This window comes from Sphaeramia orbicularis, chromosome 5, assembly GCF_902148855.1.
Source record: "Sphaeramia orbicularis chromosome 5, fSphaOr1.1, whole genome shotgun sequence".
NCBI classification, from domain to species: Eukaryota; Metazoa; Chordata; class Actinopteri; order Kurtiformes; family Apogonidae; genus Sphaeramia; species Sphaeramia orbicularis.
In genome coordinates, this window is record NC_043961.1 from 33652183 (window position 1) to 33674629 (window position 22447).

Consider the following 22447-nt stretch of genomic DNA (forward strand, 5'->3'; position numbering starts at 1 on the left):
TAGACACAGCTACAATATGAGATATACTTTTATGAGGCGTTTCATTTTACTTTCATCAAAAACAAATGCTTTAAAGAACAACTGTGCTGTATTGTGCCGTGGCAAACATGGAACAACCCTGCACTATGTTTAACTCAGATTATTAGCAAGGAGCAACTTCAAATAGAATCTAAGAACGACCATTATTCAGAAACAATCAGTCTAGGCTACATATGATCAGTATCAATTACGTAATTTAATGAATTTGTCATGTATTCTTGTTTTGGATGTGACAACTATTGTGATGCTTGAATGTCTTGTTTGGGTTCTTTTTTGTGATACTAATAGGTGTAAGAACTACAAGATTGCAAACATGTTTTTTTCATGTTTTTTTTTTTTTTTTTGGTGTGCAAACCCTAGGGAGAACAATTGTTACTGGAATAATAATGGGATCCCAAGTAAGTTAATTAAAAATTCTCCAGTGCTTGGGCTAGCATTGTGTGGTGCATAGGTCTGACTATGTGAGACTACTGGTAGTTAAGTATTGTTACTTAAAGTATTGCCTACATTTAATTAAGAAACAGACCAGGAGACTGATTAAAACCAACAACTTTTTTTTTTAAGTTTTTGTTATGAATACCCTGACATACTACCTAGTCCTTACATAGATGGTAGATGTACTGTATTGTTGTGAGCATGCTAAGTAACTCCAAAACAAGATGCAACACGTGGAAATCTGTATGATTGTACAAGGATAACCCTCTTTTGTCTCCGCTCACCCCTGTAATACCCATCCCCCCTTTCTCCATCTGTCTTGGCCGTGTCTGTCTGCAGTAGCGGCTGGTACAAGGCCTGGCTCCAGGTGTCCCTCCCAGGCGACAGGTAAAGTGCTGTGATTAGTTCTGCTCCAGGAACAATGGGTGAGCAGGCTGTGTCTGTGGCTTTAGGGCAGGTGTGTGCAGCACCAACTAAAAACACAATCCTGAGGGAAAAGGAGGAGGCAGAGAAGGAGGAGGAGAAGGTAGAGAGGTCTGTGGTATTTTTTAAAAATCACCCTCCTCCATCACCCAGCCTCTCCTCTTTAATGTACCTGTTTTTGAGTAGATGAGGGAAAGAATGAAAATGTTGACCTTATGCCGATTCGCTGCAGGGATGTCGTAGTTCTCTGCCCTCAAGTTGGAAGCAGCGACAATGAAGTCCATGTGGAAGTTAGTGTCATCATCCTGTGTAAAGTTAAACATGTATTAACACTACAGCTGGAAAAGTAAAAGCAGGTAATGTGCACATAACCCATAAGACCCCAAACAAAAAATGGTGACCAAACTAACTACTGATTTATCTGTTTATAATATTTGTTAATCCACTAATCCTATCAATACATGTAAATAACTGGTGTAAATGCAGTTTGTCATTTTTTCATGGTCATCAGATAGGACTCATCTGGATGCTCAGAGGCTCCGTAGTGAACATGGAAACAACACTGATTCACCAGTAAAACCCATGGAGTTGGATCAACGACAGTGGTTGGACACACTGGGTTTATGTTCATTTATGATAGATTTTCTTGAAAAGTCAATTTTCTTGCAGTTTTCTCTGCTTTGATAATAACCTTTGAATTTACTCTGAGCTTTAATGAACATCTACAGGGTGGGAAGCAAAATTTACAATGAACATTTAGTTGTTTTTTCTCAGCAGGCACTACGTCAATTGTTTTGAAACCAAACATACATTGATGTCATAATCATACCTAACACTATTATCCATACCTTTTCAGAAACGTCTTGCCCATATGAGTAATCAGGAAAGCAAACGTCAAAGAGTGTGTGATTTGCTGAATGCACTCGGTCACACCAAAGGAGATTTCAAAAATCGTTGGAGTGTCCATAAAGACTGTTTTATAATGTAAAGAAGAGAAGACTATGAGCAAAACTATTATGAGAAGTCCTGGAAGATACTATTAAGAAGAATGGAGAAGCTGTCACCCGAATATTTGAGGACCACTTGCGTAAGTTTCAGGAAGCTGTGAAGCAGTTATTGAGAAAGAAGGAGAAGGGACACATAGAATAAAACATTTTCTATTATGTAAATTTTTCTTGTGGCAAATAAATTCTCATGACTTTCAATAAACTAACTGGTCATACACTGTCTTTCAATCCTGCCGTCAAAATATTGTAAATTTTGCTTCCCCACCCTGTATATAATCAATTAATTAAGAATAGGAAAATACTGATTTACTCTGAAAAAAGTCATAACTAAAAAGGATATTACAATAAATTGTGATAAATCACTTAAGAAAGGTTAAATGTAGAGAAAAATTAATTTGTGAACTGCCACAAAAGTACCACTGGGTCTTTATGAGTAATTAACACACACTGAATATTCAAGATCATAACTAAATACTAAACTAAATGCAATATTCAGACTTGTATGTGCTGGAAGATAGATTCTGTCCATTTAAATGCTATATTGTTTTTGTCTTAATTTGCTTTGTTTTGTTTTTATTTTGTTTCTTAGCATGTTCGAAATAAATAAATAATGAAATGAAAATGAAATGAAATAAGCAAAGCCATATTCCATCTATCTCCATGCCAACTGACATCTCCACAATGTGATATTTAGTTTGCCTCCACTGAGCTTTGAAGTCTTTGTTTCTGTGTCACATAAAGCACTCTAATACAGAACATGGTCACCCCATCAGTATGCAGGGTGGAAATCGATTTCTGTTGTGATCGACGGCGGCAGTGAAGTCATGCCTCTGCTGCTGCGGCTCTACAAAGGCCACGAAGATGACTGTCACTCAGGGATGGCTTTAGGGTTCGTGAGGACGCTTCGAGCTGGCAACCTGAAACCCTCCTACACACATTCCACCTACCTGCACATGTAGGAGGAGAAAGGGGTCCGCGTTAGCTTCAAGATGAGCAGGTGACATTTGATAAGCGCCGAGTTACCTCATACACCTTGATAACGGGGCTGCCCTGAGTCATCAGATGCTTTTAACAGAACCTCATTTAGCCTGAATAAAAGTGATTTTCCATCTCGTCTTTCCGTAGTAGCTGTACCTTTTGTGAGGCTACTTGTAGTCCTGTGTAAAGTCTGGTTGCTTTATCAGAGCAGTTTGTTCTTTCAGCAAGAAATTCTTGAAAGTGGGGACAATATATGAGTACTATTGTCATGAAATGGATACAATTTATTTTGTTTTTTTTTATGTGAGTACGGTTTTGAATTGGACATAGTTTATTTTTGGTAAGAATGTTACTGCTAAGAAATGACAGTTTATTTTTGTGCATTATTGTTATGAAACGGATAGTGTACTTTTGTTTTTGATATGTGTATTATTGTCATGAAAAGGACAAAATTTATTTTTGTATTTTAAAATGTGTGTTATTGTTATCAAATGGACAGAGTTCATTTTTGTTTTTTAAAATGTGTGTTATTGTTATCAAATGGACAGAGTTTATTTTTGTTTTTGATATGTGCACTATTACTGCTGTGAAAAGGACAGTTTAGTTTAATGTGAAATGCTTCAGCAAAATGGACAGTCTATCCTTAATATGTACAGCAATTTTGTGTTTTTTGCATAGTCAGATTAGTCTGATATGTGAGGATTTTTGAGTCACTTAGGAAATCTGACATAAGAATTTAGGGTTGGTGAAGGATGGGGTAAGGGGGCAGGAGATTATAAATTAAACTTCATCCTGCTTCTTTTCGAATGTTTGACTTTCTTTTCATATAATTCTTTTGTGGTTTGATTAAGCAATATTCAAAATAAATAAATGAACAAACAAACAATAAGCCACTAAATTTGACATAATATACTGTTGCATCAAATCACTCCTTTCTAAAAACAAAAACAACAGTACAACCATTTTCTGTTTTAGATATCTGATATATTATTACCTGTTCTGTGCCTGAGTATCATTTTGCAAGAAAATGGGGTACTCCAGTCATTACCACTTTGTTTCCTACATGACGAAAAATGTATTTACCAGAAATGACAATCTGTGGGAACACAATTTCTTTTTTGGTTTTGGAAGATTCATTGGTCCTCTGACACTTCTACATATCAACAAATCTCAGTGACTTGACATAGACTGATAAGTTGTTGCCAGGTGGTGTGAGAGAGTGTGAAGAGTGGCATTATTTGCACAGTTAATGTGTTTTAGAACAAACCTGACCTCAGGATTCATGTTTGTCTCCATTTTGAGTTGAGTTGAGTCCACAGTTTCTGACCAGAGGTGTGTGAGTGTGGCTCTCATGAATAAGGCTTATAAATTAATCAGTTCCATGTTCTTGGTTGACTGAGGTGTTACTTTTGCTACTTTTATAAAAGGGTATGTGTATAAATTATTTATCTAGCCACAAGATGTTTTAACAATGAGCATACTGTAGAGTACAAGGAGGCTTTCATTCATGAATCTGAGGAAGTGCAAGGCTGTGGGTCACTGAGGACCAAAAGATGGAGAGAGAAAGACACATTCAGGAGATGTGAGTTTAACTCCCTGCTAAGCACCAGCCGCCGCTCTGTCTGTGGCGCAGGAGGCGTCGCTGCACTCTTACCTTCTCAAAGTCGATGGGGTACATCGGCTTTGCAGGGTTTTTCAGAGATGATGAGGCCAACTTTGCTTTCAGCTCCTCAAGTTTGGCTTTTTCTGAAAAACAAAAAATTGACAGTAAGGACATGACGAATGAAGTGATGGCAGTGAATAACACCAGGTTTAATAACTTACCTGCATCATGACTTCCCTTCTTTTTGTCCTCCTCCATCTCCTCATCGGTAACATGAATCTTCACAGATGATTTTGGGGTGAAAGCAGGTACACTGACTGTCTCTAAGACTTTTGCAATACTAGCGCGGTCTCTTGTTCCTTTAACTCCATGGATTTGTCGGTACAGATTAGCTGCTGCCACCACATAATCCAGATGTGTCGTCTAAAACACATCATCAAAACATGAGCTCTTAATATAATGAACTCTGATGCTGATGTTTTAACAAAGAACATAAGGAATCATTTCAACATCAGCTTTCAATGATGAAAGAATTACACATAAAACCAGAGGGAAAAACCTCTAGAGAGAAAGAACTCAACTACAAAGCACGATTTTGCAATTTATATTATTATCATACATCACTGACTATAAAAAAAAAAAAACAACCTAATTAAATTGAGAAATCGTGCATCCCTGATATATTGTTGCATCAAATCACTCTTTCTAAAAAAAAAAAAAAACACTCCAACCTTTTTCTGTTTCAGATATCTGATATATTATTACCTGTTCTGTGCCTAAAAGTATCTTGCTAGAACTAATATCATACGTCACTGACAATTCTACTATGAAAATGAGCTATGGCATGTCAGAATAATAGAACTTTATGTCCAGATGTAACTGGATGATAAAACTTTAACGCACAAGTTTGTTGAAAACTTTTAAGTCTGAAAGTCATTTCAAAGATTTTAACTTTGATTTTTCTGTTTTATTTTAGATATCTATTTAATTACTTATATTCCCAGCACTACTCCTAGGGAAGCAGTGATTTTTATTCTATTTATGTCCAAATGTATCAAAACAATAACATTATTTTGACATTTTACATACATAGAGGGGTCAGATAAAAGGTGAAATGCAGATAGATGATGGTAAAATTAAATACTGACATAGAGAAGATGGGGAAGGTGAAGTAATTTTATGTGTGAGAGAGATAATATAATGTAATTTGAGATATAATACTGTAACATGTTCATTGTATAACAGACACCATAGCTGGAGTACTGTCAATTTAATACCTCTTAATGTAAGAGCTTGTAGAACATGTACTACACTGCATAAATCAAAATCTTACCAAGTGTATTTTTCTCATTTCTAGTCAGAATATCTCATCACACTTAAAATAAGACATAATCATCTAAAGAGTAAGTTTTCAGTGAGATATAAGAACTTATTTTTAGACAATAGATCTGGAAAATCTTATTTCAAGAAATCTTACCAAGATAATTTTCCCTTTTTTTTTTTTTTTGCTTAATTCAAGCAAAAACAAATCTGCCAATGGAACAAGTGAAAATGATCTTGGTAAGACTTCTTGAAATAAGATTTTCAAGATCTCTCACCTAAAAATAAGTTCTTATATCTCACTGAAAAGCTACTCTTTAGGTGATTATGTCTTACTTTAAGTGTGATTAGAAATTTTGACTCGAAATGAGAAAAATACACTTGGTAAGATTTAGATTTTTGCAGTGTGTATGTTTTATCAAGAATCTGAATATGTGTGGAGACAAGATTATAATCTATGTCTTTTTAGTCCTTAAGTAGTTTAAGTGATAGTCACGATGCTGATAAGAATCTATTACGTGATCACGATTGTGTGTGACTGAGACTCACTATCAGACCAGATAAAGAAGGAATGTAAGTGATCGACACCAAATACGTTTGGTATCTGGAGTCATTCCTGTCCACTGTTTTTGGGTCCACATCAGGGTTCCTATTGGATAAAGAAGACAAACTCACTGGACCAGATATTACTCACATTGTTAGGGTCAAAGGTCAGTGGCTGAGGGCATCTCTTGGATCCAGACCAGAAAGGAAGGCCATTACTGGTCACCTAAAGAGAAGCAGAACAGTGTCATTTTATCATCTAACAGCTTAAGAAATCACAGCAGTTTCTAAATAGTGTTATAGACGTTCTATACATAGCATACCATTGTTCACAAAAACTATAGTAGCCTGGTAATAAAACAAAGTACTTTTGTGTGTTTTACATGAATCAATGGACAGTGGGGACACTCCGTCAGTAAATCATCTGATAAAAAACCCTTACTGCGCCTTTTTAACCTTCCAGACTAATACTGTTATCAGCTATGTGTTGACTACACAATTTGTATGTCTGATAAAGGAACAAAAGGACTGAGAGCTTTGATGTTACCAAATGGTCCATATGCTGGAAAACAGAGAGTGTCCTCCTGATGGGGCCAGTTTTCACTACAGGGGTGCTTTCAAGAGCAGTCAAAAGGCTTCAGCCTCTTTTCACCATCAGGCTTCAGATGGTTTAAGAGCAGACTATAGCAGCACACAATCAATATATTTTAAAAGAGGGATGTCACCTTCTGGAAACATTTAGCTCCAGTCATTCATAAGGCTGAAATCCTGACATTTTGGGTTTTATTTTCTTTTGGTTGTTTCATATTGAGGCTTTATTCACCTTCAAGAAAGTGTAACATAGAAATGTAATGTGTAATAAACTTACATAAGAGACACAACTTGATAAGATCTATGGGAGGATGTACAACATTAAGATTTCGAGGTCCTAATGACCACTGTTTAAATCCAGCTTCTACTTATTAAATAGTTTTATGTAACAGTGAAAAGCAGATAAATCTTTGTGACTTCATAATATTCAATGAAATAATTTTCTCCATTCTTAAATTTTCATTGTAATTCAGACTGTGTTGTTAAAGTATTGGATTATAAACTTACAGGGTTAAATTGATCAAACATTTTACATTTGCAGAATTTTAGAAGCAGTATCTCTAATACATAACATTTCATAATATTACATACTATTTATGTATTACATACATTAATACATACTGACGGTTGACATATTTGTGTTTATATCTACTGTACATAACAAACATCTATATTCTTTACTACAGGTCTATTCACTTCCATATCTTCAGATATTTTGTGTGTTCAGCAGACACACGTGTTCATATTTGTGTAGCTGTCTGAGCGGCTGTTGTGTCAGATGTGCTGTCATATGTCATGATTGCATAATGACATTTGTCAGGTTCAGTTGTAACCGTTAGCTGAAACCTGGCTGCCTTATCATAGTTCCTCACGTTTGCGGTCGAAAGTGACTTTCCAGAAGGAAAATGAGCCCATAACTCTCACGCCACTGACTGCTACAAGCAGAACAACAGCAGCAAAAAGAGAAGCAAACACATAACAGCTGCTGCCAACGCAGTTTATCTTTGTTGTGTTGTGTTTATTGGCTTTCTTTGTGACTCTAAACTACCTTTTGTATCAAGAAAACTCCTAGAATTTAGTGCCCTACAATAAATATTTAAGCAAACCTGAATGAAAGAAAATCTATCTTGGTCTGAGGAATTTATCTGACTAGACTGGAACTGGGGTTAGTGAGGGTCTGTTTGTGTTGACACTGATCCATGGCCCCCTAGGTGTGGCAGAAACATGTGACATCACTCTGTCTGCATGCTTCACCAGATTACACACCCTCAGAGCTACTCAGAGATATTTATCAGCTATGACTTTCAGTGGTTTAGGTTTCAATGTCCTCTGAGCCTGGGGAAACATGCTGCATTACTCCATGGTGTGAAATATGAGAAATAAAGTGCTAAAATGTACCTAATATGAGTAAATGCAGTAAATTCAATGTATGTATAATATGCAATATGTGAAGAATTATCACTGAGGAACCTATGCACAATACTGCCCCCCTGTGTCAACCATTTATAATTACACATTTACATGCTCAGGAGGGAAACAGTGCAGAAGCTGAAGGATGTCGTTGTTAAAATGAGTCTCCCACTTGCAGCGTGCCCACTTCACACAGTCCTCAAAGCTTGTTGGACTTTGTCCTCCGGCTGCCAGGTCTACCAGGCTGCTCCACACCCCCCCAAGGACCTCCAAAGCCTCTGCATCTCCATGGCCCAGAGTCCGCTCCACAAAGTCTGCATCCCTATAGGAGACAGGGTGGGAATTCCTTTTTGATTTAATGACAGGAATAATATATATATATATATATATATAAAGACAGTTATTATCATTGTCTGTGCAAAAAGGCAAGATAGGACAAGTTCAGTCTAGCAGTTTCCAGTACAGGTGAATAAAATGACTGCCTTCGATTGGGACTCAGTGGTTGCAGTGGAATGTTGCAGGAAAACTTTGGGCCTGGAATGTGAGAATTAGGAAAGTACTACTGCACAAATATTCGGTTACCCTTGTTCTTAACAAGTACAGCAAAGGATGATTAATCAGATCTTTCAAAATCAGGGAGTAGTCTTGTTATTGACACAGGAGGGATTCCTTCAACCCTCTGGTGTGGAGTCATAGGAAAGGGAAGTATGTAGTAATCTGGTAGTGTTTGGTCAGTGCAACTCCATCTACACAAGACTGGACATTTGTGGAGCCAGCTCATTCCACTCAGCCTTACACTGTGAAATCAAATGGAATCTTCCTCCTATGCATGCTGTAACAAGAAAACAGGTCTGAACAGGAACATGTAGAGTCATAGTTCATCATGAGTGAAAGGAAAATACAACAAAACACGCCTGTTTCTTTTCATAACCTCAAAAAATATGACCTGAAATACATGCATGTAATATGAGTAACTTGCACTGATTCTGCTCCAGAAAGGATTTGTTTTCCTCTTTTTTTTCTTTTTCTGTAAGGACACATGAAAAGTGTTTAAGCGCCTTACAATGAAAGGGATTATATAAAATCTCCCCAAAACAAATAGAGAAACATCTCAAAATCCATCTGGATTAGGAGGGCTCCGAGGCTCAAAGCTGAGACACATTTTGAGTCTGGATCTGTATCTGTCACTGACGTCCTTTAAAGTAAAATTAGGTCCTTGTGGTTGGCACAGTGTTTTACAAGCTCCGAATATTTTGAAGTGTTTTCTTTAAACAAACAACTGAATCAAACTGCGCATCCCGCACATAAATAACTGAACTGGATTTTCAGCTCTTTCATCTATGATAAAAACCCTTCAACACTAAACAATGCTTTTCCATGTATTAATCTAGTCAGATTTTTTTCTGCAGACGTTACTAAACCAGAAAGCCCTGTAATTAGTTGAGACACTTTATCTATTATTAGGAGAAACGATGTTTGGCACTTAAATGAACGATACATTACAGAGCACAGCCTTGGCAAGACAGACTGTTTATGTCAGTTTTACTAGGGGTTTATCACTAAAAGCCAACCACATGTTTTCCTGTTTGTAAAACAAAATAATGAGCTTGAACCACCCCATTGGTTTTTGTAGTTTTGCTGGAATGCTTTGTGAGTGTGTAAAGGCATTGTAAAAGTGTCAAACTGGGTGCATATTAACAACAGATTGTTGAACGTACTTTGACACATTTGTAGAAGAACATGCTGTAATGGAAATGCTGCAAATACAAATGATACATGTCTTACCTGAGGAACATATTTACATTTTCAGGAGTTTGTTTAAATAGTCCTTCAAACTGGTCTCTGGCCCACTAGAATAGAGATAAAACCATGATGGATTAAGGATAACATGAACTAACTGTCTGCAGAGGTAACTTATAAACAAACATCGTCTTGTCAAATGAATGAACATTTTAACGATATTAACCCTTTCATGCGTAGTGGTCACTACAGTGGACAGCTATTCAAAGCTGTTCTCATATATTCTTGTGTTTTTTTGTTTTAAGAGCTTTAACAGGCTGTCTTTTCTCTTCAGTTTGTGAACATAAGAACAGCCTTTGTACTGTGTTACGAGAGGTGCATCTATATAAGGGACTGCATTATTCGGTCATCATGTGCATTTACAGCTGCACACGAGTGGAACTGTGTGTGTGAGCATCAGAGAACTGACCTCTAATGTAAAGTAAAGTAAGTAAAGTAAATTTTATTTATAGAGCACTTTTCACTGATGTCTTATACATCATCCCATACAATGCAATTCATACCATTACTCAGGGGTGCCGCTACCAATTGTGGGCCCCATGAAAGGTAAACGTTGTAGACCTTCATAAAATTCAGTCTCTTGTTGATCTGTCACAGCACGTGGCGGGGGGGGGGGGGGGGTCAGGCATGTAGGTCGGGGTTCGGTCCATACATACCGTCACTTCCGCTATAGCGTGAAATTAAACTGAAACTTAACTTTCAATGTCCGACTCTACTCGACTTCTATGCCTCTCTTATACAGCGGATCTTAAACAAAATTTTCATAACTTCTAGCCTTTGTACACTGGACCCCCTCCACTGTTCTATGGGCCCCCCACAAATGCTGGGCCCCATCAGTTTGTCCTGTTTACCCCCCCCCCCCCCCCCCCATTGGCACCCATAATTGATAATTTTTATTAGACTGTAATTAATAGCCTTTTTTTAAACAAAAAGGTTTTTTTGTGCATATTATCTCCATGAAGTGAATAATACCTAGTATTAGAATATGTTAAAATGTGAGAAAACATGATTAGCAGCATTAAAAATAGTTTTCCATATCATTTTCTGATATTAGGTTTTAAATACATGTTTCTTTGCTTCAAAAATTAAATGAATGATGGAGATTTTTGTAACTCCTTCAGAAAAAAAAAAAAAAAACCTCAATTGCATTGTTATTTTTCATGCCTAAAGAGGAAAAATATCTTGACTGAGGTTCTCATAATTCATGCATGAAAGGGTTAAGAAAGGTAGCATGCATCCTTCACAGAGTATTTGTATTTTTCTGGTCACTTAATTATATAACAAAAATCATTTCTAATAAGGATAACAACAAAGTAAAGCATCATGAGGTCTATATCGTACCTGCAGCGTGTGTTCAATGCGGTGAGGGAAGTTTTTGAGTGTGCACAGTGGGATTGCAGCATTAGAACTGGATTTTGCCGGTCCATAAGACTCTGTTAGATGAGGAACCACAACCAGAGTGTGGCCTTTACTACCCAGAGTTCCTCCCTCCAGCATCGGCTTCTGGTGCTGAACACAGCGCCCATCAAGATAAGCTCCTACACAAGAGTAAAACACTACTTGGTAAACATTTGTAGAGCTCAGGTAAACACTGTACTGGTGTTGTGTGTAAGCTGGAGTGTCCTTACTGGCTTCCACATTGTCTAATGCTGCAGCCACGCCATCAAGACCCATGAAGAAGTGGTAATCATAGACCTGTTCACTCTCCGGGTCTAGGCGATTCTGGTGGGCGCTGATGTTCATTTGTGGGTTCATTGCTTTCACTGCTTTGGCTGCAACCTCTGATTTAGATTTCTGTTTTTAGCAAGATGGGAAAATGAAGCATGCGACTGGGAAATACTAAATAATACAGGTAACACAAACAATAAGCTGAAGCAGAATTAACAAAGGCTATTTATGCAAAAAGGAAGGCCGTGTAGCAATGTGGATGTATTAAATCTGATAAAAAATTTAAATTAGATTTTTTTATCTGCATAAATTCTGGTGAATGATTGCAAATAAAATACAATTTTTTATATTTAGTCTTATCCCCTCACTGTCTAATGATAGTGTCAGTAAAGTGGCTGAAGATTTTCATAAACATTTCCATGAACTGCACTAAACTGTGTTACATAAGTTATTGTTGACTTTGGCAGTCGAGAGATCAACTATCTGATACACTCCTGAGGTAAACAGTTACAAAACAAAACATTCACTAATGATGGAACTTGGCAGCCATGTGTAATCTGACACACATAATGTCAACCCCATCCTGCTCCATGAGTAAAACCCCCTGACGCCCTCCACTTAACCAGGGCACAGAGGAACCACTGAGCTATGTGACAAGGGTTAGGGTTCAAGCTCCTTCACTTCCAAAATACTGTATTTTAGTTTCTCACCCCAATATCCTGAGATCTGAAGAGGAACTGGCGATTCAAGTTGGATTTTTCTATGAAATCCATGTCCGTTACAGTCACATGCCCTTTGTCTCCAGCACCAAGGCCAATGAGAGCAAAGTTTTTCAGGAGTTCACACCCAATAGCACCGGCTCCAACCTTGAAAAAATACAAAAACACTGAGTCAGACAGACAGTATTTTAGTTCATGCAGTGCAACTATTTTTTCTGAATATATTGTTCCACATTATCTGTTGCTTTCACTGACACTGTTTTTGCAGTTGTGAGAGAAATGCCTGTGCACTCACCAACAGTCAGTACATATCAGTAAAAATAACACTTTCAGAGGAAACAGAGAAAGGGCTTGGTGCTGTCAAACAGCCCTGCGCACCAAGAGGTCAACACAGTCAGGAAATGCCACCTGAATCACAGCCGTTTCCTGCATGTGCCATCATTAACGCCAGACAAGATCAAAGAAAACACAGATGGAGCTCCTTCTTTCCAAAGCAGAGTGGTCCCCCTGCTGGACAAAAACAAAACCTGTCCTCACCAGGAAATACTTCTGCTTTGCTAACTTTTCCTGGAAAGCTGATCCAAACACAGCAATCTGTCCATCATACCTCGTGCCTTTCTGCAAGAGAGGGAAACAAATATTGACGCTGCATTAGAAAATGGCTCCTTTCAATCTAACGGCCTGAATGTGGCTGATGCAGTAGAAATATTTTAATTGAAGAATCGGTCGATGTACTGCTGAAAATGTGCTGTCGTCCAGTTGGTCCTGCTCCTCTGGGAGACACTCCAGCGCATCAAAATAGAGCCACTGCTGAAGAGGTGTAAACTTCCCACTACACGCCTGCAGGGATATTAGATACAGAGAAGCACAGTCAGCCATGTAAACAACTCACTAAGTAGTATATATTTAATATATTTTGGCAGTTTTATTATGGCTTTGCTTTATGAAAAACTGAAGGGTGATGTTACACCTGCTGAAGTGGAGGAACAGGAACACTGCATTCACCAGAAAACAAAATTGTATCTTTGACATCTTACTGTATGTTGTAACCATGGAATTACGACAAAAGTTAAGTCTTGTTACCAGTCTTTAAATAATAATGCGTAATTTACAGAAAAATGCTGATTTTTACATAACAACTGATCTAAGATAGAGGAAGCAACTAAGTGTCTGAATCAAGGTTATTATCGTTAACAAAAATTAACAAAATGACGAAAACTAGAATTGAAAAAACATTTTCGCTAACTGAAATAAATAAAAACTAGAATTAAAAGAAAAAAAATGATAACTAACTGAAACTGTATTGTGTGCTTACAAAACTAACTAAAACATTTACAAATTATGGATAAAATTCCCTTCGATTTCGTCTTCGTCAATGTTGGATTGATACAAAAGCGATTTATTTCTCTCTAGCAATTTTAGCTGCTGGCACCATATGACACTTCACAGTCTGTCACTTCTCGTCACTTGTGGTTTAGAGTCATCTTCTGGTCCCCACTCTACCTGGAAATATGGAGACTAAAGTTGGGAGAAAGCAGCAGAGTCCTGTCTGGGATTTATTTGAATACGACGGCGAAGAAGATAAAAGATATAAAAAAAAACCCTAAAATTAATACTAAAACTAAACTAAAACTAAGCGTTTAGAAAAAAATGAAAACTAATAATAACTAGCAAACCTGCTCTAAAACCGAATTAAAACTAACTGAATTAGAGAAAAAAAAGACAAAATTAAATAAAACTAAACTATAATGAAAAATCCAAAACTATTATAACCTTAGTCTGAATCTAACTCCATTTACAGCATGAATCGCATGAAAACTGTGACAAAGCTGCGATGGAGGTGGTCAGTGTCTGAAAGTCCAGGTGTGGATGTGAAACAGGAGTAGGTTTGGGTTTTTGTATTGGTTTTACCACTTGAGAAATACCTGCCTAAAATTCTGTATCCATTTGCATGTACACTATATTTAGAATATTTTTTGTGCCTTTTCCACTCTGTCATTTACAAATTTCCCACTGGAATTGAAGCCCTGAAGTACTCTTAAACCTACCAATGTCCCCCAGTAAAACATGTATGTCTGTAGCCTCTGTTATCAAGTCATTGGTATTTTATTATATTATTTTGGCAACTGATGAACAAATTTGTCACTTTTTACCACCCTTTTGTGTGAGTCTGATGGCTCTGACTAGTGCAACAAAACAGCTTCAGTTGGACACATCAGAAAATGAATGAGGTTTGGCAGGATGTGACTAAAAGACAGACTAACTGAACACCTCATATAATAAAACAACACTAAAAATACAACTCTACATCATGAAATGGGTGGCTAGGCTTTAAAAGATTTTCAAACAAGACGTGGCAAGTGTCAAATTTTTACATATTTGTCAGTTTCTATGAGCATTAGTTACTGATGTTTTTCATCACAACTAAGTCATATAATTATGTTTACAACCTTAAAATATACTTTAGAGTTTAGTATCACTTTAAAATCCATTAAAATTAAATCCGCCTTATTTGTCCAGTATAGAACAATTTTAGATCAGATGGACATTATTAAAAAAAAGAATAAATAAAAAAGGATGCACTAAAAGATGATAAAAAAAAACATGTGCGTGTTGTTTGTTCATTGTAGTAATGACATGTGTTATAGATTTAGAGTCACCTTAAATAAATGAATAAGAAATTAGCAATAAAAAAAAAAACTTCGCTGTATAATTTGTGTTTATAGTTTGTGTTTATCTTGATTTTGCACTTTTTTGCTCTTGTGTGCTTTGTACTTTGCTGTCATAAACCTGTAATTTCCCCTTGTGAGACTAATAAAGGCATATCTTATCTTAATTACATGATGATTTCGTGACATTATGAACGCAGTATCTCATAGATGAGATGTTTAATGTTTCATCCATCAGATTGTGGCAGTGCTCAGTGATGTTACCTTTATAACTTCCTGAGCAGCCAGGCCTCCAATGAAAGCATTAATTGGAGCCAAATCACCCTGCGCTGTGTACGATAAGCTTTTCACCGCTGCCTCGTCCAGTTGTTCCAGTTGTGCAACTTCATTCAGCTTTCTCACAAGATCAAGAAGTGCATCTGCATCAGACTGTAAAGAAATAACCAGCAACAACAAAGACAGAAGATTACCATTTATTATGTTTTATTAGATAGATAGATAGATAGATAGATAGATAGATAGATAGATAGATAGATAGATAGATAGATAGATAGATAGATAGATAGATAGATAGATAGATAGATAGATAGATAGATAGATAGATAGATGCACTTTATTTATCCGAAACTGGGAAATTACAGCGTAGCAGCAGCATGACACTCCTACAATAACAATAAAGTAAACATGAGTAAAAAACTATATATATATTAACCCTTTCATGCACGAATTATGAGAACCTTAATCAAAATTTTTGTCCTGAGTGTTTTTATTCCTCCTTCTGAAAAAAAAAAAAAAGAAAAAAAAAGATAAATAAATAAAATAAAAATAATTTAAAAAATGTAAAAAATACATAAAAAAAATAATAATAATGAAAACAATTTCTTATTAACCTATTTTTCATAAAGTGGCAAAAATGTGCACTCAGCTGGACACCACACGTTTAATTTTTGATGCACAGAAACATTTATTTACTGATAAATTGTGTGAAAACTATGGGGAGGATTTGTGATTCTGGGGGTTTATGCTCAGGAGAGATCTACATAATGATACCAATTCATGTCAGAAAAGATATGGAGTGTTTTAAAACTTTAGTAAAGATATGTCTAAAAAAAAAACCAAAAAAAAAAAAAAAACCCCAACAACAACAAAAAGAACAACAAAAATCCATGAATATACAAGAGAACAGCTGTAGAATAACGGTCCACTGGAGTGACCACTGCGCATGAAAGGGTTAATGGAATATTGACAATAACTTTCATTTACCTGAGATCGAGGATTTGGGAGTCGCTGTTCTTTCTTCACAAAGTTATGAAGGGCTTGGAAAGTCAAATGAAGGGTTTTATGCCTCTCCATTTTTCCAAAATCATTGAATATCAGCAGCTCTTGGTCCAGTAAAGCCTCACTCAGTGGTTTCTGCAATTTATGTTTATTGGATTAATCTATTTATGACCATTTTTTCCCAAATGTACAAAGAAAGGAATAAAACAAAACAATGCAGATACTTACGAAACTAATCGTGCAGGGCTGTTTAACTTCAGTCACTACACCACCGCGTTCATACTCAGAAAAGCCAGAGATGTCGCCAATGCTGAAAGCATGTGGGCCTAATAACAGAAGGGACATATTTCCATATCAAAAATAATTCACTGGAAAGTTACAAAAAAAAAAAAAAAAAAGTTAAAATTGTTGGTCTCTACATTGAACAGGCGAACTGTTAAATCATATTTATTCATGACGTAATTAAAAATAAGACTAACTGCGAACTTTGATTTCCCAAGGACCACGGGTGTTGAGCTCTGTCATTCCTTGAACTCCAGAAAAGGAAACCTTACTGCCATCGGAAAATCCATGCTTCTGGTCATCTGTGCAGATCACCACTCCAGGATTGTCCTAAAGTCAAAACAATGGCTCCACAGTTAGGCTTTATTGACCTAAACATGTAAGTTGCCTTTAGTTTAGTAAGCATGCATGTTAGGTGAACTCCATCCATCCATCCATCCATCCTTAATCTATTACAGTGCATGTCTTTGGATGATGGGGGGAAGACAGAATACTCCAGAGCAGGGGTGTCAAATTCATTTTTGTTCAGGGGCCTCATACATTCCAATATACAGGGGTTGGACAAAATAATGGAAACACCTTAAAAAATCAACAAAATATAATTTAATATGGTGTAGGTCCGCCTTTTGCGGCAATTACAGCCTCAATTCTCCAAGGTATTGATTCATACAACTTGTGAATTGTTTCCAAAGGAATTTTAAGCCATTCTTCAGTTAGAATACCCTCCAACTCTTTTAGAGACGATGGTGGTGGAAATCGACGTCTTACTTGAATCTCTAAAACTGACCATAAATGCTCAATAATGTTGAGGTCTGGGGACTGTGCCGGCCATACGAGATGCTCAACTTCATTAGAATGTTCCTCATGCCATTCTTTAACAATTCTAGCTGTATGGATTGGGGCATTATCATCTTGAGGTGAAGGTGTTTCCATTATTTTGTCCAACCCCTGTAATTTCAAGTTGGCCGAACCAGTAAAATAATAACATGATAACCAATAAACTATGTCAACTCCAAACTTTTCACTACGTTTTAGAGTGAAAAAAATAACATTATGTAATGAAAATATTTAGATCTACAAACTGTCCTTTAAAAAATGGAAATAACCTGTACAACTGAAGAACCATGGGTGAAATATTAACAATATTGCCTCAGCCTCTGATTTGCACATGTGCATTACAACTTACAGATCACAGTGGATCTACAAGGGCACAAAATACTTAGTAATTGGCAGAATGCTGTTCCAGTTGCACTTATTTCTCTTAAGACATTTCATGTTGTTCATATTTGTTCAGGTTATTTAACTTTTTTTTGTAAAAGGATAGTCTAAAAATGTAAATATTTTCATGTAATTTTCCTTTTTTCACACTAAAACAAAAACAAAAATGTGGAGTTGTCATTCTTTATAGGTTATTATGATAGTATTTTACTGGTCCAATCCACTTGAGATTGAATTGGACTGTATGAGGAAATAAAATAGGCCTAATTCAGTGACATTTTAACATTTTTCCAAATTCATCAATGGCCTGGATCGGACCCTTCGGTGGACCACTTTTATGTTTGACACCCTTGACCTAGAGGGCAACCTAAACAGACACCGGGAGAACATGAGACCTCCACAGAGTAACAACTGGGGGTAGTTAAGGGAATGCATGTACAGACGTGAGTGGGTAAGAACGTGTCTTGAAGCCACTGTCATGAAAACCTGGAGGGCATTACCTTAAAGATCGTCTGTATCATTGCAGATGCAGGCATTTCTCCATCCTGATCCAACACCATGAAGTCCTTCCCAAAGTCACAGAACAGCTGACTGCAAATGAAACACAAAGCGTTAACTCATAAAACGTCCATCACCAAACAAAACCATCTACTGATTTAAACTGTTTAATACCTGCTGATCCACTAATCCTATCAATACATGTAAATAACTGGCGTAAAATACAGGTTGTCATCTTTTCATGGTCATCAGATATGACCCATTTGGACGTTCAGAGGCTTCATAGTGAACGTGGAAACACCGTCATCTTCTACAACATTGATTCACCAGTAAAATCCATGGAGTTGGATCAATGACAGTGGATGGAGACTCTGGGTTTATGTTTGGTTACTGATATATTTGACTGAAAAAGTCACTTTTTCTTCAGTTTCCTCTGTTTCTGATATAAGTACCCTCAACGTTAATCTGAGCTTTTATGAACATCTACATGATCAGTACATTAAATACAAGAAAATACCTGATTTATACTGATAAAATACAAAATACAGAGTTAATATTATAAATAAATGGTGATCACTTAAGAAAGGTTAGATATAAAGAATATTTTATTTAGGAACTGACATAAAAGTAATGCTGGGTCTTTATGGGTTAATATGTGAACAGCACAGTCAAATCTAATCAACATAACAAGTATGCACGTCGTTTATACTTACCCACAGAGTCCTTTGGTGTCTGCTACAATAAACTTGATTCCATGTGAATGGCAGAAGTCACCAAAACGCTTCTGATCATCCAGAGAGGAGTCAGTGAGGACCACCACCTGAAATACCAAACCATACACCACACAAACACATATTTAGTTACGTGATTCAAAGCAAAAATTACCTGGACACATTATCCGACACAGGTAGGGTGAGATGTGGTAGATTAACCCATGAAGACCCAGTTCTACTTTTGTGTCAGTTCCCGAATTCATTTTTCTCTATATTTAACCTTTCTTTAGATGTTTATCATCATTTATTTTAATGTAATCCTCTGTATTCTGTGTTTTGAAGTGAAAAAATCAGGTATTTTCCTTTATTTAATTTACGGATCATGTAGATGTTCATAAAAACTCAGATTAATGTTTAGAGTTATCATATCACAAACAGAGAAAACTGAAGAAAAAGTGACTTTTCTAGCAAATATATCAATAACTGAATGTAAAAACAAGCACCTTCATCCACTGTCATTGATCAAACTCTATGGGTTTTACTGGTGAATCAATGGTGTAGAAGATGACAGTGTTTCCATGCTATCTACGGAGCCTCTGAACGTCCAAATGGTCATATCTGATGACCATGAAAAGATGACAAACTGTATTTTACACCCATTATTTACATGTATTGATTGGATTAGTGGATCAACAGGTATTAAACATTTCAGGTCAGTGGATGGTTTTGGTGGTTGGTTGCTGTTTGGGTCTTTATGGGTTAAATACAGGAAAATGAGCAGTCGCTTCAATTTAAACCTTCACTATGTCTCATCCTGACCTGAAATTTCAGAAGCAGATCCTTGTCCAGTGGTCCAGGGTGGGCAGAAACATGCACATGTGAGTTTAGAGAAGACAGCTGTGGTAGAGAACATGTGGCTCGATTCTGACCTAGATGGGACTCGTTCAGGAAAAACTGGTGGAGAAATAAACAACACATCAAATGACTTCACTCTCAACTTAAACACAACATCTACACTTGCACTTTCGATATGAGAAGACATTTTATCTGCAGTTTTCATGTTGAGGTTGTTCAAACTCTATATCTGTAACATAAAATTAATGTAAGACCAGCTATTTGCATAGTGAGGAATGAACCACTGGTGTTTAGATAAATATTTCACTCCTAGCGTAATTCAGAGTGGTTTCATAATCCTTTCATGGCATTATCGCCTGAGGAAGCAGGAGCTGGAATTCACCTAAGAGTCAAAGAGCTCTGACCTCTTCCTTTCTTATAATTAATGTATCGCTGTATACGTACATTACTTATTTATGAGTATTCATGTTTATAACCTGGTAAATGTATACAGTGATATGCCAAGAAGCTACAGTTACAGCCTTTTTTTATTCCTTTATAAGAATAAGTAAAAGGGGAAAGAATAAGATGAATATTACCAATAAATTTTATATTTTTTTCCTTTCTTTCTCAGTGTTTTTTTTTATTAAGTGAGAAGTACATAACAAAACATGGAAAGACATGACAACAAATAAGACAAAACAAAAACATTCTAATCACACACTACAAAAATCTAAATTTTACCAAGTGTATTTTTCTCATTTCTAGTCAAAATATCTCATCACACTTAAAATAAGACATAATCACCTGAAGAGTAACTTTTCAGTGAGATATAAGAACTTATTTTTAGACAACAGATCTTGAAAACCTTATTTCAAGATGATTTTCACTTGTTCCATTAGCAGAATTTTTTTTTTTTTTTTTTTGCTTAATTCAAGCAAAAAAAAAAAAAAAAAAAATCTGCCAATGGAACAAGTGAAAATTATCTTGGTTAGATTTCATACAAGATTTTCAAGATCTGTTGTCTAAAAATAAGCTTTTATATCTCACTGAAAAGTTACTCTTTAAGTGATTATGTCTTATTTTACGTGTGATGAACTTTTGACTCGAAATGAGAAAAATACACTTGGTAAGATTCAGAGTTTTCCAGTGCATATTCAGCATTTTACATTGGTGTGTGTGTGTGTGTGTGTGTGTGTGTGTGTGTGTGTGTGAGAAAGAGAGAGAGAGAAAGAGAAAGAAAAGAAATGAGGAAGCAAAGGAATTGGTAACAAAAACAAGTAATAAGAAAAAAAAGAGAAAAAAAGAAAAAATAACATTATTAACAACAGTGAAAACATAAATCATACTAATCAAAAATACATAACTAAATAACCAATAATAATAACAGCTGGATAAAGGGTACTGATAGAAATGGATCATGTTGTGTGTGTGTGTGTGTGTGTGTGTGTGTGTGTGTGTGTGTGTGTGTGTGTGTGTGTGGGGGGGGGTTCTTTCACAGACAAATATCAATGGTCATTGGTTTTCAGACAGATTGCTGAGTTGTAAAAGTTGCCATGCTGTGATAATACCTGTGTAGACAGGTCGGTCCATCCTGTGTGCCCCTCATCCTGAACTGTGACAGATTTCACCCCAGACAGAATCACATTCTTGGCTATTTCCACTCCAAGTCCACGCATTCCTGCTATGAGTACATCTGCTGCGCCCATCCGGTGCATGGCCTCATGACCTAGAACATACCTGCACAGGTAACAGCACACATATTCAGCCTTAGCCCTATGCTCCTGTGGGGACTAACACTAAAGGCCACATGAAGGAAATACTGGACTTACAGCTGGCGGGAGTAGAAGCCTTCATCGATTTCCGTCATGATGCACTTTTTGGTGTCAGTGACAGAATATTAAAGTAAACACCTGGAGTCTTCTGAACCAAACAAACACCTTAAAACAAGACAGACTGAGAGCAGAATAAGGAACCTAGGCGTAAATGGTAGGAACCATAAAACAGACAACATTTCACTTTCGTTTCAGATCAATGAGTCATGTTTAAGAATTTCCAGTAGGTTCTAATGGCCTCTAGAGGGAGACAAAGGACTGTTAGAGCCACAAGGAAAACCAGCTGGAGGACAGACATCTGCAATGGGCTGTTGTTAACCCTTGGAGTTACACTATTTACACTGCCTTTGAGTTATTTAACCTTAGTCACCAGTGGTATTCTGTTGCTATCTTCACTTCCTCTTTTTTTTTTTTTTTTTCCTTTTTGCCCCTGGTTATTGAGATATTGGATTATTTTGTTCTTCAAATTTGATGATATTCTTCTGTTGTTGTTACTGTTTATTGCTGTTGTTACTGTTTATTGTCATTGTTGTTGTTGCTGTTTATTGCTGTTGTTACTAGGGCTGTAAGAAAATATCAGTTCT

General features: G+C 36.5%; 1 pseudogene; it reads right to left on the reverse strand.

The window, feature by feature from the left end:
- Positions 1-22041, reverse strand: part of LOC115419710 (ubiquitin-like modifier-activating enzyme 1) — a 50793-nt pseudogene extending 28752 nt beyond the window's left edge.
- Between the last annotated feature and the right edge of the window lie 406 nt (positions 22042-22447).